Genomic DNA, 20,628 nt, shown 5'->3' with positions numbered 1-20,628 from the left:
GGAGCATGTTTGTACACACAACACCAGGGTCTTTCCTTAGCTTTGAAAAGATTTATGTTGGATATTTCACAAGCTATTCATCACTTGGTAAGTTCCCCTTCACGGGCAAGCCATTAACTGCATTTCTGTGAATGACATAATCTGTTAAGCACGTTGGGAGCAACTTTGTGTTTCCTTCTCTTGTACACATACGCCAAGGAGGCCAGGGGCCAGCGCACTTCTGTCTAGGATCAGCCTTAAGGGGCTTAGGGATTTGAGGAGAGGCATGGGAGAAGTTTCCTTTAAGTTTTCACCTCTGCCCAGGGTAATTCAAACAACACCAAATGCATCTATATGTCCATCTGTCCATCCATCCATCCATCCATCCATCCATCCATCCATCCATCCATCCATCTAGCTTCTATCATCTGTCTACTTACCTCTTGATTTTCGATTTTCTATTTTCTATCTATCTATCTATCTATCTATCTATCTATCTATCTATCTATCATCTATCTACTTACCTATCACTTGATCTATTATCTATTTATCTATCTTCTATTTTCTATCTACCTATTATGTATCCTCAATAATGTATCTTTTTGTTTATTACTTATTTCTCTGTCAACTTTCTGTCATCTATGTATTTATCTATGTATCTATGTATGTATATATCTATCATCTGTCTATCTATCATCCATCCATCTATATCTCTGTCTCTCTCTTTCTCTGTATTCTGGTGTCTCTGTGTCCTTATATGCCCATGCATACACAAGTGTGCGTGTGGGTGCATGTGCCTATGGAGGTCAGAGGTCACCCTCAGGGATGTTCTTCAGAAGCCATCTCCTTTGCTCACTTGAGTCTCTCAGTAAGACCTCAGGCTCTCCAGTCTAGAATTAGACTAGACTAGCTGGTCAGTGAGCCCTAGGGAACCGCCTGTTTCTGCTCCCCAGTGCGAGGATTGCAAACACTGGCCACCATAGTCTGTGATGGGCATTGAATTAGGGTCCTCATGCTTCCAAGCTCTTTACCAACTGTGCTCTCCCAAGACCCCATAGTTTCAAACATAGGCTGGGCACACCTAATCTGAAAATACAAAACATTCCAAATTTCAACTACTTTTGAGTGCTGACATGATGTCACAGTGGAAAATTTCCTATTACAAGACTTCGTTTTGTGTCCAAAATCAATGACAATATACAATAACTTCCAGCATGTGTATAAGGTATATTAAATACAGATGCATTTCCTATTTAGATTTGTTTCTGTGATAGCTCATTATGTTAGTATAATATATTTCAAATGCCAACCAAGTACAAAATCTGAAAGTTTTCTGGTCCTAAGCAATGGTACATAAAACTTTTTCTTTTTTTTCTTTCTTTTCTCTCTTTCTTTCTTTTATTTTTACAGTATTAGTTTTAATTTTCTCTAGTCATCTATTTAGCAGCAAAACTGAGGCTATAAAGGAAGAGTCTGCTTGTCCTGCTGTGATTACTGACAACATACATTATCCTTGATAAGGCACTTTGAGATACAAAAACACATTTTGCAAAGATTAACATGCCACTAGCAGGCATGATTTTGTAATCTGTAATACCAGCTAACATTTAGTAAGTACCTACTGTGTGTTAGGTGTGGGGTCCAAGACTTTGCCAGTCATAAATTTCTTACAGTGATCTTATGGGAGGGTAGCATTAAAATTCCTCTTTTATAGATGAGGAAACTTAGGTCCCCAAAACCAAAGAGCATCGTAGTTTACATTTGAAGCTGAAGAGAACTGAAGGGCGCGCTAGCATTTATGAGGTGAGTGTACAAGGATCCCCATGGTCTTTGACAAGTGGCCAACACCTATTGATCAGGTATCTGAATGATATTACCTCTCTTGAGATCATTCCTTGCTATTTCCTGAAGATATCATCACTCCACTTCCTAGTGAGAGATCAGGAAGCTGCAGTGTTTTGCCTCAGTAGCCAGCAACACCACTTTGATATAAATCGAAAGCCACACAGGTGAAACAGCCCGCTTTGGCAGATGGAGTGGCTATGGAATACAATTTATGTAGCAATATGGGCAACATGGGTGAATATGTCAGTTTTTCTTAATATTTAAAGAATATTTCTTGGGCTGGAGAGATGGCTCAGTGGTTAAGAGCACTGACTACTCTTCCAGAGGTCTTGCGTTCAATTCCCAGCAACCACATGGTGGCTCACAAACATCTACAACACCCTCTTCTGATGTGTCTGAAGAAAGTAATGGTGTACTTATATACATAAAATAAATAAATTTTTTTAAAAAAGAATATTTCTTGATGTTTAAATATCCACATTTATCTGGTGGGTGATCCAGGTACACACACGTGTGTGGACCATTGGCTTCAAAGTTATATCTCTTATTCTGGGCCAATACAATGTTCTTGCTAAAGACATCAAGTCTTATTTTTTTTCCCTCTGAGTTACTTGGCATTGGAGTGGCCAAGGATATTTGTATAAAGTGGATACTGAATGAGACCCTCACAGGAAACCAAAGCCAGTGGTCAACTGTCTCTTGTTTGAGGAACAGTTTTTAATTCTTGAGTCCAAATAACATCTTCTGTTAGTAGTGGCAAAGTAATTAAACACACACACACACACACACACACACACACACACACACACACCATGACTCTAAAGACTTGCTTTGGTCAAAAAGGACATGCACCACTGTTGTTCTCATAAGCATTGACATTAGCGCTATGAGATTACTTCTGGGCTGTGTTTGTTGACGTGGCTGTCACATCTCAGGAGACAGTTGAGGTGGCCATTATCTTGAGTAAGAACTTATAAAGAGACAGGCACAGGCAGATGAAATACACCCTGGAATTCTCTTTAAGTGTGGACGCTTTTATTCTCTGCATTAGTGAGGGACCAAGAGCTTGAAGGATGGAGAACGTTAAGGAAGACACATCTCTTTCAGTTCAGTGTGTTCTGTTCTGGTTCCCTTTATTGCTGTTTGGGAAATGCTAGCTTTTTTAGTCCTATCAAATCTAATGAAGAACAGAGACAGGGTATGGTGGGGCCTGAACACTGGCGTGTGCACAACTAATAATGCCTAGCTAGCCTGTTTGGTGTCCCCATGGGAGAACTGTGTTGGGTGCACTCTGTCTCTTGCTAAGGCCACTGTAGACTCAACTGTCAATCAAAATGATCACGCTGCAGAAGGAGAGTTTATGGATGAGAAGAATTCCAGAGCATACCACTTTCCTCCTAAAAGAATTCTAGAAAGATGGGAGAAAGAGGGGTTTTCCAAAAAGCACTTCATGCTCTGATCATGGGAAACATGAAGTGCGTCTCTATCAGGGACTGAATGACGTCTTCCGGATACTCATGACTGTGCCGAGATGGCCGTCTCATTAGCGACTTCTAAGTGGCTCATTTGACTTGAGTTTAGGGTCTCCAAATAAAGCAGAAGACATTCAATTATGCTAAAATATTCCGCGTAGTATTCAGCACGTAGTGAAAATTATTCACTGTTTATGCAAGATCCAAATGTAAGTAGTGTTCTTTCTGTTTATGTGGGAATCTGACAATTTTCAGATGGAAAGAGTGAGGGGGGAGAGAGAAGAAGAGTTGAATGGAAGGAAAGTAGAGAGAATTCATTTATTTATTTTTGAATTCTCCAAATAATTTAGCAATAAACAGCAGGTAAGATAGCTTGGTCAAGTAGCCATTCCCAATGTTCACGGACCCGTTGAGTGACAGCTAACTAAGTTTAGCTACTAAGCACCCAGCCAGCCTAGGAAATACTTTTTATTTGATCTTTTTCTTATATTTCTCATTGCAGGACTTCTTGGGGTGGCATTTACATACAAAAGTACAAATTATTTATCTTGGGGGGCAGTAGTCTGTGTTGAGCCGCTCATACATGTTCCTCGGGGTGTGTGTGTGGGAATCTATGGTTAAAATATCTACCATTGATGCATACTGTTCACCTGGGCATGCTATGAACATCAGAGTAAATGACATTAAGATCCACACAGTTCAGCTGGATCATCAGGGCAAATGACAGAAGAACACTGCCCAGCAAAAACCAGTTGTGTGACACATGCAGCAAGGATGGCTCCTTCTGTTTCGGGAGACATATGGGTCACTGCATTGGTTAACATTCAAATGCCAGTAATGTGGTCTATCCAGTGGCTAAAAGTGCTTGCCTGTGCAACCCGATGACACATGTGCAATTCTTGGGACTCCATGGAAGGAAAATACAAGTCCTTGAAGGTGTCACAGGTGTAGACATCACAACCCTCAACCACACCCAAAGGGTAATAATAAATACTACTAAAAAACCCAATAAACGCAGGTACTTGCTTCAGCAAAAACATATGTGCTTCATTCTCAGAAGGCTACAAGATATGATTCCTGCTCAAAAACTCATAAGGTAAAACCACTGCCTTGCCAGAAGAGAACCATGTGACCAACCCAGTATATCTCCACCAGTTGATGGTGTTCATCCACTATCTTTGATCCACATAACCGCTGAAAGCCAGGAGACAGCACATCAGACCTATGTTGTTCAGAGTGGAAGACTCCCTACAACACAGACATAGTTGTTGCCCTCGGAATGGGTACTTGGTTGTACCCAATGGGTACTTGGTTGAGTCAGTGTCTCACATATCCAAGACTACACTTGTGCTCTCTATGTAGCCAAAGATGGCTTTGAATTCCTGATCCTCCTGCCTCCAGCTCCTGAGCGCTGTATACTTTAGAATGCTGGGGGGGGGGGCGGGGGCATCTTTCCAGAGATGTGGGAAAAGGCAAAGATCCACGTGATCTCTAAATGCCACCAGAGGGATGGTGCCAGGCCGAGGTTGCCAAGAAAGCAACGTCGGCTCTAGATCATCGCAAAAGCTACGCCAGGATGCAAGGACTCTGAAACTGAGTCCATAAAATGAGACCCATGAGCACATTACAGGGAGCTGGACTAAGGGGTATTGCTGATATGTGTCTCAGCCTGGGTTTTAGATACTGGAACAAAATCACAACAAATAAAACAAGGAACCACTCAGACCTAAAGTGTGTCTCACAGCACTTAGCAGGGGGATGAGCCACACCCAAGTGCTGATCCTGTCCCTGCCACTTGGCAGCCATATGTACTTGGGAAAGATAGTTCTGTCTGGGCTTATTTTGATACCCATCAAATAAAATGTATCAAAATAGCTATTGCTATATATTTAAATATATGCTTCCATTAGCCATCCATCCATTAGCCACTATCTACCTATCTACCTATCTATCTATCTATCTATCTATCTATCTATCCTTCTATTGTTCATCTATTATCCTATTGATCCATCCATCCTTCTATTTGTCTATCTGTATTAGTCAGGGTTCTCTAGAGTCACAGAATTTATGGATAGAATCTATATAGTAAGGGAATTTGTTATGATGACTTACAGTCTGTAGTCCAACTCCCCAGCAATGATCAGCTGTGAATGGAAGTCCAAGGATCCAGTAGTTGCTCAGTCCCACAAGGCAAGCAGGCAAAGAAGAGAGAATCTTCCTTCTTCCAATGTCCCTATATAGGTTGCCAGCAGAAGGTGTGGCCCAGATTAAAGGTGTGTACTACCACAATTGGATCTAGGACGTGATTCGTCCAAGATGACCTTGAACTCAGAGATCTCCTTGCCTTAGTCTCCCGGGATTCATTCAAGATCTTCAAGCCAAGATCCAGGTCAGAAACTTGTATCTCCCAGCCTTAAAAATCTGGATCATAGGTGAGCCTTCAGTTCTGGATTGTAGTTCATTCCAGATATAGTCAAGTTGAAAACCGGGAATAGCCATTACACCATCTATTATCCATTGAGCCATTGACCCATCCATCCATCCTTCTATCTTGCCATCTGTTATCCACTGATCCATCCATCCATCCATCCATCCATCCATCCATCCATCCATCCATCCGTTTTATAAAATGTCAACAATTTTACTATTTTAAAAGCTCTCGCAGCTGGGCGGTGGTGGCACACGCCTTTAATCCCAGCACTTGGGAGGCAGAGGCAGGCAGAATTCTGAGTTAGAGGCCAGCCTGGTCTACAGAGTGAGTTCCAGGACAGCCAGGGCTACACAGAGAAACCCTGTCTCAAAAAAAACCAAAAAAAAAAAAAAAAAAAAAAAAAGCTCTCGCTTCCTTCAACTTTGTATCCTATGCCAGCCCCAAGTTTTCTATGTAACTGAGGTTGGCCTTGAACTCTGATCCTCTTACCTCCAGGGATTAAAAACAAATCAGTCCTAGAATCCAGCCCTGGGTCTATCCTCTGCCATCAAAATGCTGTGCCTCAGTTTGTACAGTTATGTCATGGAAAGAGACTTCAAAGATTAAACAAGTTCCTATGCGTAAAACATTTGACATATTCACTGCACATACTGAACACTCATTATAGGTGGATGTGTTAAAGCTCTAAAATATTGGCTATTGGGTTCCAAAACGCTGCAATGACAAACAGAGACTTGGAAAACCAATTTGTTCTGACGAGGTGTGGAAAGTTTTGAAATTTCTTCTCTCACAGAACCCTCGCAGGTGGCACGGTAAAAGGCCTGCTAATTTTAGCAGGAGGAAAATCAGAAGGGCAGGCATTCTTGGGAGGTTTAATCTTGGTAACACACCCACGATTTTATTACCATGTGTAAAAGAATATGATTGTGTTTCTTAGTGTCTGAGGCACCAAGGAAGACATCACATTAAATGATGCTTCGGCAGACTCTGTAGAATGCAGCTGATAAGGAGACTTGAAACCCTTATTGACTGTGCAGGGAATATAATCAAATGGTATGTTTACGTGAGTCACACCACAAGAGTCTGATGCCTGGAGTCAAGAGGTGGTGTTTGCCAGTTGTAAATGAGCTTTCTCACAGGGACAAAACTAAATGACTGGGTTTTCTCTCAAAAGTTGTGTTCATAGCCTCCACTTGAGAGATTTTGGACTATCTACTTGGAATGAGCATTGATAATAGAAATATGCCCATCGAAGCCTGGCATAGTGGTACACGCCTTTAATCCCAGCAGTTGGGAATCAGAGGCAGATGGAGCTCTGTGAATTCAAGGCCAGCCTGGTCTACACAATGAGTTCTAGGACAGCCAAGGCTACTCTCTCAAAAAACAAAGCAACAAAAAACCTCAGAGAAAGGTTTCATATATTCCTCTTGGATCATACCCCAACCTTTATTTCTAAGAAACTACAGTTCAAGTCACAATTTGGGTTACAGTTGACTGATATATTCTGTAGTGCACTTTTTTGCCAGTTACCTGCTTTGATGCCAGCAGGGATTATCCCTTGGCTGCCACTCCATTGGTCTCTACCTCTAATATCCGTTGTCCCACAAGAAAGACTTTCCATCATCGTTCTGACCGGGAAGGGTGGTGGTCACTGGCAAATTCCTCCTGTATATATTGTGTCCTTAATTCTACAATGACTTGGGCTTTCGAGGTGGGTAGGGTCACCACTACCAACTGTCTAGTCTCCAGAAGCAACTGTATTTTATCCAACGTCCCTCTGTCTTCCAATCTTCAACCCACTAAAGAAAACAGGTATGAGTCTGTTGCACTTCTAGTGGGGCCTGGTGATTCTGGGATGACGGTAGTTGGCTCAGTAGAATTGCAATGTGGAGTGTATGCAAATGACTCTTCAGAACAGAGAAGCCTCAACCTCACCAGAAATAGGGGAAAAACTTTACGAAACAGCATACCAAGACACTAGCCCATTGGGGCTTTAAAAGAAGACAGTCAGAGGAGGAAATTCCAGAGAATAACAGTGAAAGGGGTTTCTGTGGCTCTCTACTCATCTCCATGGAAGGAGATGTCACCCTTAGGAGCGCTTCTCTACAAAAGACAGCCTCTACTAACTATGCATTAGGTACATTGTCAGGCACAGAACAATGGCACTCTTAGGTGTATTTTACACCACCATGTAAGCCGCACAACAGGCTGGTTGGTGTAATAAAGTCAACACAATGATGTGGTCAACATGGTCTCAGGAGACTCTCATTTAGACCTGGGTCCAGAGTGAGAAAGTTTGCCTGGGAACCAGTTTGGTAGCTCTCAGATTCTGTGGTCCTTGCAAACTTGCCCAGGCTCTTGAATTCCGAGAGACAGACATTACAACACCTACTAGTGTCCAAATGCATTGTCTTGGGGGAGAGAACACTTTCATACGCTGTGGGTTCTAAGCAAGATGGCCTACTTTTCTATTCCTGTCTTCTTGTCATGTTACTAAATGCAGTGAACACGTATGATGCTCTTTTTCTTTTTTTTTCCTTTTCTTTTTTCTTTCTTTCTTTCTTTCTTTCTTTCTTCCTTTCTTTCTTTTCTTTTCTTTCTTTTTTTTTTTTGGTTTTTCGAGACAGGGTTTCTCTGTGTAGTCCTGGCTATCCTGGAACTCACTCTGTAGACCAGGCTGGCCTCGAACTCAGAAATCCCCCTGCCTCTGCCTCCCAAGTGCTGGGATTAAAGGCGTGCGCCACCACCGCCCGGCACATATGATGCTCTTAAAGGGACTGCCCGCACTCCTTTTGTGGCTGGACTGTTAGGGAAATGATTAAATGCGTCATAAACAAGAAAACAACTGCCGATCACATGGCTACCATGAAGCCAGTGACCTGGAGCTCTTTAATGGGACCAAACTTAAAGGGACCTGCTTATCTGGTGATGTCCAATCTGACCCTTCGCAACTGACCAAGAGTCGCCGTCTTAGGTCACAGATAATGCACTGGAATACAGACAGTGGCGATATTGTGCCTGAGGGTAGGGAAGCGATGGTTTCATGGCAGCTACTTGGAGTCACAAGTATAAAACACAGTCAAATTACTGACTAAAATCCATGTCAGCTTGTATATAGCAACTAGAGGACCTATCATCGTCCCTTCCCGGTTCCCCATCCCGGAAGTGGTGTATATGTGTGCACATGCGCATGCGTATGGAGGAAGGCCTCAGATTCCCTGAAACTGGACTTACAGGAAGACGTGAGCTGCTTTAGTTGTATTTCAGATGCAAAACCCACACTTCAGGAAGAAGCAAGCTGCACAGTAATATTTCTTCTCCCATAAAAAATAAATGTGATGGCGGGCTAGAGAGATGGCTCCGCCGTTAAGATCACTGGCTGCTCTTGCAGGGGAGCCAAGCTCAGTTCTCAGCACCCACATCAGACAGCTCCTAATCATCTTTAACTCCACCCTCACGAGTTCGATTCCCTCTTCTGGCCTCTGAGGACGCGCACGCACATGCACGCACGCACACAAATTGTCAAACGGATCTTAAATAACAGATCCGGGCCTTTTTCTGTTATAATTTTCTGTTTTTATTTAAAGAAGTTTTCATCCTAGAAGTATTTAAAAAGGCTTCTTGTCTGGCCAACTTGGGGCAAGTATGATTTCTTTCTTTAGGTGCTATGGTTGCTGGGAGTGATGATTCATACCTATGATTCCAGCTCGTGGGTGTTTGTAGTAAGGGGGACTGTCCAGAGCTCAAGTCCAGTCTGGGCTCCGTAGGGATTTCCAGGCCACTCTGGGCTATAGACTAAGATCTTGTGTCAAAGCAAAATAAAACAAAACAAGGTAGAACAATAAGCCACAGATCCAGTTCTGACAGTTTATCTCCTTCCCATAAATATCATAAATACCACACTGTCCGTCCACATTGGAATTCTGTTTCTTTGATTCTTCAGAATTAGAACCATGAAAAGAGCCACCCGTTCTTTTAAGGGGGCTGGGAGGTGTCATTCCCAACCTAGCACTAGGCCACCATAAACGCTTACCAGGCAGGCTGTTACAGCTGTGAACATTTCCCAGCACATACATGAAGTTCTGACTATAACATGGATGACAGCGAGGCACATGGTGGCTAAATGCTCCCAGGTAAATTCTCACATGTGTAATCTCCAGCCACCAGATGCACAGATAATCTGTCTTATGGGGACAGGACACAGCACTGGATTTGAGGAAAAGCTATGGCAGGAACATCCTCAAATCCACTCAGGGCTGCAGCCTGTATAGAAACCCACCCGGCTCAGCAGCCCACACCTGTCAAGACACAGTTCAGTTCTGATGCCACGCATCCTTTTGGAGCATATAGGTGGTTTCCAGTTTGCCCTTAATTTCACGGCAGGAAAAAAGAATAAAGTCCACTCAGCAAACAACCTAAACACAGCCAGAGAAATCCTGGAAGATAAATCGACAGGGATCAAAGGGAGCTCTTGAGGTACCCTTGCAAAAAAAAAAAAAAGTACCATCTTTTAAAAGATGCATTCTTTGCATAAAGTCTCTGAGCAGAAATGAAATATTTAAAGAGCCGCATTAAGAAAGACCTTAGCATTTGAAAAAACGCACACTCAGGTTCTTGCCTTGCCTCTCTGGGATGTACCCAGTGCTGGTTCGCCACCACAACGCCAACATGAAACCCTGTGCCCTACCGGAATAGGACTCTGTTTGGAGCTGTGTTTCCCCAGAAGACTTCCAAGCTTTATATCATTTATATCATTATATGTCCCTTCATTTGAAAATTAACATCGCCACTTAATCTCCAAATCTGATAGCCATCCTCTGTATATCAAACCAGTCTGGCCTCCTCTGTAGACTGTAACTCACCTACCCTTATTTCTTTGTCATACTCCTTACAAAATCCACCATCCGACCAATTCTTCCACTCGTAGTAACCCCAGAGCGAGAGCAAGCATCAATAGAGACTTGGCAATACCTGGGATTGGTTTGATTTCTCCATAGAGGGCAGAAGCTTTGACTTCATGCTTTCTACATGTACGAAACCCCAGAGTCACCTAGGCCAGTGACTCTCAACCTTTGAATGCTGTGACCCTTTAATCCAGGGCCTCATGTTGTGGTGACCCCACCCCTATCCCCCCACCCCCCACCCCCCCACCCCAGCCAGGAAATTATTTTTCTTGCTACTTCACAACTGTAATTCTGCTACTGCTGTGGATTGTACTGTAAGTTTCTGGGGTTTCTGATGATCCTAGGCAAATCCTGTGAGAGGGTTGAGATCCATAGGTTGAGAAGCATGGGCCTAGGCTTTGTGTGTGCAGGTCATATATAGAAATAAAAAAAAAAAATGTAAGCCTCATATAATTCCATTCCAAACATTGTAGAATGCATTCTAATTTTGTTTTTCTCATATTTACTGGGTTTTCTAGTTAGACACTACCGGGGAAACAAACACACCACTGACAACTTGAAAGAAAGCAGATGTGGGAACTAAAGCAATGGACACCTTGGCGCTGAAGAGTTAGGTCCTGGCCACTGCTGCCCTCTAGGGGACCTGTGAGAAATGAGTCAAGTTTCTAGAAAAATCATGACTGAAAAATCATTTTATCGGGTCAGCTTTTGTGAAGAAAGACAACTAAAAACTCATCAAAAACAGGTTCGTGGATTATCCATCCGAATGACACAGAGAATAATCCCTCTGGCTGAGTGCTTTCCCAGGGCCATCTGACTGAAACTCTTTGAGAGAAATCACCTCCCCCCCCCCCCCGCCCCCCCCAGCATTTCCAGCCTGTTATTTCTTGTCCTGCGAGGCAGCAGCTGCGAACTATGACTAATGTGTTAGTCACTGTTTATACTTTCAGCTCTTAGCTTCCAGGGCCCCAGAAACCAGAAACTCCAGCTCCTTCCCTCTTTATGAAGTCAGTTCGTTCAGAGGAAAATATGCAAACATTTCACCAGTTGCCAAACTGATATTTATTTCTGGGCAAGGAGCTTCACAAATTTCACGCATAGGGAAAACATTAACTCATGATTTTTTTTTTTTTTTTGTAAAACACTTGGAAAACTAGGGCTACTATCTGCTCCTTCCCTTCCAAATCATTTTTATAATAATATTTTTTTTAAATGTTTATGTGTGTGAGTGTTTTGTCTATATACATGTCTGCACAGCCTGGTGCCCCAGAGGACAGAAGAGGGCATTGGATCCCCTGGAACTGGAGTCACAGATGCTTGTGACCCACCATGTGGGTGCTGGAAACAGAAACCGCCGGGTTTTCTGAGGGATCAACAGGTGTTCTCCATGGCTAAGCTGCCTCTCCAGCCCCTCCTCCCACAAATCCTAGCGGAGAGTTTAAATGACTCACAAAACGCAAACTTCCCTGTCTGGGGGATAATTTCACGACTTCAGGAAAGTAACCATTGCCCATCCGTTGAGCATTTGCTGAGCGTCTTACTGCTCCGCAGACACTATGTTAAGGTTGCCAGGTATGTAGGAAAATCCGAGCATACAGGAGAAAGAAGGTACCGTTTAGGAAGTCTGGATCTTTGGTCTATAAGTTAATTTGAAACCGATAAACTGATTCAACAGAAACCACACTTTTTTTTTTTGAACCTTTGTGTTTTTCTGGGCTAGCAACATTCAGCATGATGCTCTTTTATAATGGCAGGCGTCGGCAGTGAGGAGGCCAATCTGTGGTGGGTAATAGCCGTCAAGCACCATGCAGTACTGAGTGGGTGTGGTAGTTTAAATGTGCTTGGCCCCTGGGAAGTGGCACTATTAGAAAGTGTGGAGGAAATGCGTCACTGTGTAGGCGGGCTTTGAGGTCTCCTAGGGCTTAAACTCCACCCAGTGCAGAAGAGACCCTCCTCCTGGCTGCCTAGGAAAGAAGCCAGGGCTGCCTTCAGATCAGATAGAGATGTAGAACTCTCCCAGCACCCACAGCATCAGGTCTGCCTGGATACTGCCATGCTTCCACCATGATGATAATGGATTGAACCTCTGAACCTGTAAGCCAGCCCCAGTTAAAGCCTTTGTACGAGTTGCCTTGATCATGGTGTCTCTTCATGACAATAAAACCCAAATTAAGACCGTTGGGAAGCTGTGAGATTCACGTGTGTTCACATGCATGTGTGCTGGTGGAGGATGCCAGGGATCATTATGGGGTGTCTTTCACCAGGGCTCTCCACCTTATTTTTTTGAGACAGGGTTTCTCACTGAACTTGGAATTTGCTGCTCTAGGGTAGGCTGTCTGGCCTACCTGTCTAGGCTAGGGTTCTACCTGTCCCCATCTCTTCAGCTCTTCGATAACAGGCACTGTAGTCGCGCCTGGATTTTACATAGGTGTTGGGAACTGAACTCAACAAACATTTTGCTGAGCCATCTCCCTACCCTTAAGTGCATTTTGACTTATGGTAGTTTCAACTTAAGCCAAAGGATCACATTTTACTCCTGTACAACATTTAATGGGATCCAGTAAGTACTGTTGAAACAATTTCTTTTATGTCTATAATCTACTAGGCTTCAAGAATTCCAAGAATAAGAAATACAGTGGCTTCTTTTTGCACTGCAAGGACCCAGAACGATTTACTCTTTACTGTCTTTTTTTTTTTTTTTTTTTTTTTTTTTTTTTTTTTTTTTTTTTCTGTCCTTTAGGTGGGTATTAGTATCTGTGTGCTCACTGTAAGGAAACACTTCTCAGAAGATTTCAACTCGATGATACTGGTCTCTTCTTAATCATAACGCATTCTTCAGCCCCAGCTGAGCTGTATCCATTGTTCCAGCAAAAGAAAGGTTTACTTTAGTGATTCCGGTATCTTGTTAATCACAGCCGATTCTTCAATTCCCAGCTAACCAGAACTATGGACTCTACACACAAAAGGTCCAGTAGAGTCTTCGTTTCCCTCTGAAACAGCACAAAGCCAGGGATGTCAACACTCTTATCTTGCAAGCTCTTTCAGAACAGCTCACTTGAGCTCTCCACACTCAGGGGCCTGTCTAGCCCAAAGTTGCACATCCTCTCCAAAGCAACCTGTTCAGGTCTGTCACAGCAATACCGGGTACCAACTTGGTACCAGGTACCTATCCTGGTACCAACTTGTCTTAGTTATGGTTACTATTGCTGTGATAAAACATCAAAGAAACTCCTGGAGGAAGGGTTTAGTCAGCTTTTACTTACACCTTGATCACTGAAGGAAGTCAGGGCAGGAATTTAAACAGAGCAGGATCACGGAGGGAAGGACCGATTCAGAGGCCATGGAGGAGTGATGCTCACTGGCTTACTCCTCACGCCTTGCTCAGCTGGTGTTTTTATATGTCCCAGGCTCACCAGCCTAGGTAGGGTGGCAACAACCACAAAGGGCTGAACCCTTTGCCCATCAATCACTAATTAAAAAAAAAAAAAAATCCCTTATAGGCTTGCCTACAGCCTCATCATATGGAAGCATTTTCTCAGTTGAATTTCCCTCCTCTCTGATGATTCTAGTTTGTGTCAAGGTTGACATAAAACCGGTCAGGACAATGACCCAGCAGTGGCTTTTCATTTTTGTTTATTTTATTAGTATTTGCCTGTAGGTATGTCTATGGGTCACATGCTTGCCTAGTGATGAGAGAAGCCAGAGAGGGCATCTGATCATGTGAAGCTGAATTCCAGATGGTTGTGAGCTGCTCTGTTGGTGCTGGGAACTAAAACCTGGGCCCTCTGGAAGGGCAACAAGTACTCTTAGTCATTATTAATTGTTAAGGTATCTGGAGCCTTTATTGTTTCAGCCCTCCATGATTCACCATGCATTTTATAAGCCAGAGTGTGGCAGACTGGAAACCAAGAGTATTTATATCATTGTAATTATATTCATCCCAGTGTATGTATCTGGCACATATTAGGTGGTCAACAAATACATGTAAAATTATTAACTCCTCTTGGGTGGAATACTCTTTGCTTTCATTTTAGTACTTCAATTGCTTTAGAGAGTGCTTGGTACAAAACTGTTGTAGTGGTTTGAATATTCGTGGCCGAGGAAGTGTCACTATTAGGGGGTGGGTTTTGAGACTCTCCTCCTAATCATGTGGGAGTCAATTTTCTCTTAGTGGCCTTCAAATGAAGTTGTCGAACTCTCAGCTCCTCCTGCACCATGCCTTCCTGGTGCCTGTCATGATTCCATCATGATGATAATGGACTGAACCTCTGCACCTGTAAGCCAGCCCCAATTAAATGTTGTCTTTATAAGAGTTGCCTTAATCATGGTGTCTGTTCACAGTGGTAAGACCATAACTAAGACAATAGGTTTTCTTTTCTCTTTCAAATTAAAATAAAATGAATAAATAAATAAAGTGTATGTGTCTGACCCTATGTGAGTTTATGTGCACCATAGGTATGTAGGATCCAGAGGAGGCCAGCAGAGGGTGCTGCACTCCCACTAGAGTCAGAGTCACAGGTAGTTATGAGCCACCTGGCACTGGTGCTGGGAATTAAACCCAGGTTCTCTGGGAGAGCAGCAAATGCTTTTTAACTGCTCAGCTCCTTTCAGCTTCCACAGAATGACTTTTCTAATAAGATGCTGGGGATGAGACTGAGGGCAGCCTGCACGGAGCATCCTCTATCAGGGAGTCCTGCCCCCAGCATCCCACTGCTCCCTGTATATTATACTCTTGGGATGAAGTCACAGGACAGATATTTTGATGAGAAAGCTTCTCACTGTTGATTCTGGAACTGGTTTTCACCTGAACTCAGAATTTCTGAGGGTCCATCAGACCTGACATTGGCAGTTTCTTCCTTCCAAAAATTTGAGAAAATAAAAAGAGAAACTGATATTTTAAAAAGAAAATCAAATTCTTACTCCTTGAGGAAGAAGTAGTTGGGTCACACAGAAGAAACAGAAAATTTAAAGAACACTGATTTTTTTTTTTTTCTAATAGTGATGGAATATATCTGGAAAAATATCAGGCAAATATGACAAATTTATGAGAACAGATTTTTAAAAGTTCAGAGAACAGACTAGAGGATTCGACAGTGCAGGATGTGAAAGAGAAAATGCCTGGAAAAGATAGAGAAGTTGGCAAAAATTCTAAATATCCTTAAAAAAAAGAAATCTACCAACCTTTCAGTACTAGCTTTTTCTGGTGTTAACATTATGAGTCATTTTGTTTAAACCGTCTATGTTTTTAAGTTTTGTGTCAAGTGATTTAAAATCTTGATTGACTGTGTGCGGGACGGGGCATATACTTGCCACTACGCACACATGTAGGTCAGAAGATCACTTGCAGAAGTCGGTTCTCTCCTTCCGTATGTGGGGATCAGACTCAAATCTTCAGGTTTAGCGGCAAGAGCCTTCACCGGCTGAGCCTTCTGGCCAGTCCTATCACGATTTATTTTTTCTGAAGATAATTTTTATCTGAAGGATAATTCTGATTATAACGTAAACAGCCTGACAAAGGAGGCCCTCGACCAAGTTCTATGATGACTTTGCTTAGGAATCTTCAGTGAGAAAGCGCTGGAGTAGGTGAGATGAAGCCGTCCTTGTCCGGGCTTCCGGCTCGTCCTCCGTGGGGCTTTGGGATCGATCATTCTCAGTGGCCGGAGCTTTGGGATTGTCTTCCGTGGTCCCGTGCATTTCTACTTTCCATTTCCCTTTTGACGTAATGGATGGAACATCTGCTTATTGAGACACTTCCGTGTGCGAACATCTTCTAGGTACAAATACGAACAAAGCCCTGGCTCTAAGTTATGCTGCAATGGGCAGAAACGTATTCAGTAAGCGGAGTGGGTAAGAATGGTGCTTTCTAGAAACAAATGAAGCAGGGTCTCGGGCAAAGGAGTGAATCAGCGAGGGTGCTTCAGACCTGGTGATCAGCTGAGCCCCCAAGAGGATGTCGGAGTCTTACCTAGAGGCTGCCATGGTGTGAATGGGTCTTGTGAAAATCCAGAAGTGTGATGGTCCAGGCTAGGCAGGAATTAAAATGAAAATCCTCCATGATTGGAGGTCAATTAGAAATAATTTAAAAAATCTCTTTGTGTCTATATGATGTATATGTATATGATATCTATGTCTTTGTCCATGTCTGTGTATAAAATGAAAATTCCTGCATGATTGGAGGCCAATTAAAAATAATTATTAAAAAATTTCTCTGTCTCTGTGTCTATATGTATATATATATGTATATGATGTATATGGATATGTATGTGTATATGAAGTATATGTATGTATATATGTGTATATTTATGTGTATATTTATATATATATAATGTATATGTATACTTATATGGTGTTTGTTTTCATTCTTGCTGCTTAAAGCCAAAGAACATCACTTTGTCCGAATGAGAGTTACTCACACCATAGTGGCAGTGATGCATTAACAAGAAAGAACATAGGACCAAAGAGTGTCGGGTTCCTGTGCTTGTGTCCAAGAGAATGAGAGGGAAGAGTAAGAAGGATGAGGAGAGTGTGCATGTGTGTGGGTGGCTCCCTTGCTCTGTGCCCTTGTGGTCTGGCTGGTGGGTGTTAGGAGACAGCTTCCATGCTCTGTGCTCTCACTGTCCAGTTTGTGGGAGTTAAGAGGACAGTTCCTGTGCCCTGAGCCATCTTGATCTGGCTGGTAGGACCATAGTCCCTTTAGGTAGGTATACAGTGTCCATTCTTAAGAAATGATTTCAACCCTGGTATGCACAGTTATTGAAGAATCTCTGTAGATGATCAGGCTTTTATTCAATGTGAGGTGTGTCCATCAGAACCTTCTCTGGGTCTTCAGAAGTAACCCCAGTGAAGCTCTCCTGTTCCTGCCTTCAGTTTCCAAAGAAGGCTCCCAAAAGGAGAGGCACAGGTCATGCTGGGCTCATGGAAAAGAGGTCAGGACCTAAGAGAATCTGACCCCGCAGAGGAATTCTATTCTTTGGAATGCAGAGGTGTGGGACCTCAAGGGCCTGAGGTAAGTCTTCTCTCTCACGCCGCTTCTGCAAATCCTTACTTAGTTTTCTTCTTATTTTATTAAATAACCAGAATTAGTTCTCCTTCCTTGCTCACACTCATTTCAGATATAACTCATCTGTTGACCATAGGAAAACGAACTCTGCCTTTCCCCAGACAGATTCAAAGGATGGTTCTAGGAACACAGAGGATGCCAACTATGGCCACAGGAAGCTGCTGTTGGCAGAGGTGGGATGGGTACCACACATGACATGTGGCCAGATTTTATTCAAAATGGTAGTGATTGGTGTGTAAATAAGAATTCTTGTCTCCAGATAGAGATAACTTACAGGAACACACCCAGATTACCAAGTTTTGAGTGTTTTGATTCTAAAGTAGGATATGGCTTTTGTTTAAAAAAAAAAAAAAGTGGCAGTCAGGACAATAAATGAATTGACGTTTCCACTGAAACTTACTGGTGCATTGTCCTCCATCTATGGGAAAGAGTGGGAGAGGAGGAATAAGGTATAGAGGCTGGGGTCTGAGTTTTCAAAAGCGGGAAGTGGGAAGTGTCTTAAAAATCTATTCGTTTTAGTCAGAGTGAATGAGCTAACATTCACAGAAACAAATTTGAATCTCCAACAGAGGTCTTGATCTAAGAGACAAAACTTAGCCCTGAAGCCCCTGGATGGGGTATATGTGACTTTACACTAGATACCTTGAGGAACTTCTGGCCTGATGGAACGAGCAGCCATGGATGAAACTTCCGGGGTAGACTGAGCTAAAACAAAACTATTGCTAACGGTGTTTTTTTTTTTTTGTTTGTTTGTTTGTTTTTGTTTTTTTGTTTTGTTTTGTTTTTTTGTTTTCCAGAGTGCTTGTCAGACAATGCTAATAATTCATTAAAAGAATTCAGAGTATATTCCAAGGACAGCAATTAAGACACCTGTTGCAGAAAGTTTCAATCTCAATCCTGAGTTCCTACCCTGCCTATGATTATCCAGTTCCTGGATAAAAAATACACACAGCCTTTATATTTACAATAAGCCTTAATCCTCACTAGAGCTGGGCAGGTACCTACCTTCTATGATATTACAATCTGCTTTCCTACCAATAACCCTGAGTTATCACTTCCTGTGTTCCATCTGGGCTGCTCTTCACTCCAATTGGCCAGCCCTCAGGGCTCTTGAATTCAATCAACTAACCCTCCCCACCCCCCCACCCCCGATGGTGGCTTCTCCTCCGTTCACCTTCTTGATGGGAAGAACAACCAAAGGGAGTGAGGGGCACAGGCAGGAGCTTTTCATGGAGGAATTCAGCGTTCATAAGTGCCTCGACTTAAATTTGACCCCTAAGGGGGCATTTAGGGAGACACACACCGTGGCGGAAATGCTGGATGTTCTATTCACCAGGAAAGCCTAAAATCTCTGGACTCCTCCTGTTCATAAGATTTCTGTCTCATGACAGATGTCAGGAGAGTACACAGGACATTCATGGCCTCTGGGCTTTCTTCTAACCCTGAATCATCCCTTTGAGAACTGCTCACCAACCTTTTATGTCTGATTAGTTTGAGGGTTACTTTTATGCTGTGCTTTTGGGAACTGGCGGGGGTGGGGTGGGGTGGAGGGAGAACAATAATGATCTTAGAACAATAAAGACCTTAGAATATCTCCCCTGACCACGAGGTGACAGCTGGAGGGGACTGCAGGACTTCCAGTTAGTCAACCCACTTCACGGTTTTCCTTTGACAAGTCTTCTGGGCTGACCCCCAACTTTCTGCTAATTTTACTCGGCTTCTCATGTGCTGTGATCACAGGCACGGACCACTGTGCAAGTAAGTAAGCCGGCTCGGTTATCATGTCAGTAAAAAGAAAAACATGAACTGGGTCACTGCCTGATTGACAAACACAAGGCCAACTGGAAAGCCCCACTATTGTCACGCCCCTCCCTAACCCCTGCCTCCTCCACCGCCTCTTGGAGACTCGGCACCTGGATGTCCAAGAGTCTGAGAACCCCACGGCCTGGCCTCGCTTGTCGCTCGTTGCAGGACCAGGGACTCCCCCGAAACAGCTCTGACTTTCCAGAGCCTCAGACTGTGTTTTCCTACCCATTGAATGATGCTTTGGCGCTTCCCTACAGCCGGGCACCTGCCCTGGACCACGCCCTGTGGTGGAGCGGAGCTGGTCTACAACCCTACATTAGTTAATATTGATGCGAGGGCTTTTGTACATGCCTGTGCCCATAGTGGGTGGTGAGACTTGTGTGCTCGCTGCATTGGAAATGGCTTCTCATTTCCTTTTAGATTTAAATCATTTTTACATTATGTCGCGTGGTGTGTGTGTGTGTGTATGCACATGCACACAAGCGTAGGTGCCTGTGGAGACCAGAGGTTTCAGATCCTCTGGAATTTTAAGTTACAGGCAGTTGAGAACCACCCAACATGGATGCTGGGAACTGAACTGGAGTCTTTCTGAAAGAGCAGTGTGTGATCTTAACAACTGAACCCTCTCTCCACCCTCCACTCCTAGTTCTGAGCACAAATGGTTTAGGTGATAGGAGTATTTAGGTGGGCAGCCATTCATATTCAGAACAAACAGATCCTACCTTCTACAGGTATAAACTTACTATCTGTCTAGTACTCCTGTGTCAGAGAGAGAGAGAGAGAGAGAGAGAGAGAGAGAGAGAGAGAGAGAGAGAGAGAGAGAGGACTGTTATTGTATATTTTCTCTCTACTTAGTGCTTAGATATTTGTTGGCAATTTCATTTGGATATGTACAGAGCAGTAATTTACTATTTTTTATCATTTTCAGTAACTGTACTAAACTCAAGGATACATATTTACCTATGGAACCATTTTTTTTGTGGTTGTTAAAAATAGTTCACTAGGCAACATCAGAATCGTTTCTGACCCAGTAGAATTCTTTCTGCCCTTCCAGGATGGATGAAAGAATGTCACCAGATAATGAAAGAGCCAAATATTTTCCAACAATACCAAGCTCAGAAAGGAGCTTGC

At 43.1% G+C, this 20,628-nt stretch overlaps 1 protein-coding gene across 2 annotated transcripts in view; it reads right to left on the bottom strand.

Annotated features, from left to right (window-relative positions):
* Rhobtb1 (Rho related BTB domain containing 1) overlaps positions 1-20,628 on the bottom strand; it is a 125,269-nt gene that overhangs the window by 73,442 nt on the left and 31,199 nt on the right. The window lies entirely within an intron of this gene.

The sequence above is a fragment of the Arvicanthis niloticus genome, chromosome 20, assembly GCF_011762505.2.
Source record: "Arvicanthis niloticus isolate mArvNil1 chromosome 20, mArvNil1.pat.X, whole genome shotgun sequence".
Classification (NCBI taxonomy): domain Eukaryota; kingdom Metazoa; phylum Chordata; class Mammalia; order Rodentia; family Muridae; genus Arvicanthis; species Arvicanthis niloticus.
Note: the sequence above shows the minus strand (reverse complement) of the source record. Positions and strands in the feature narration are given on the sequence as shown.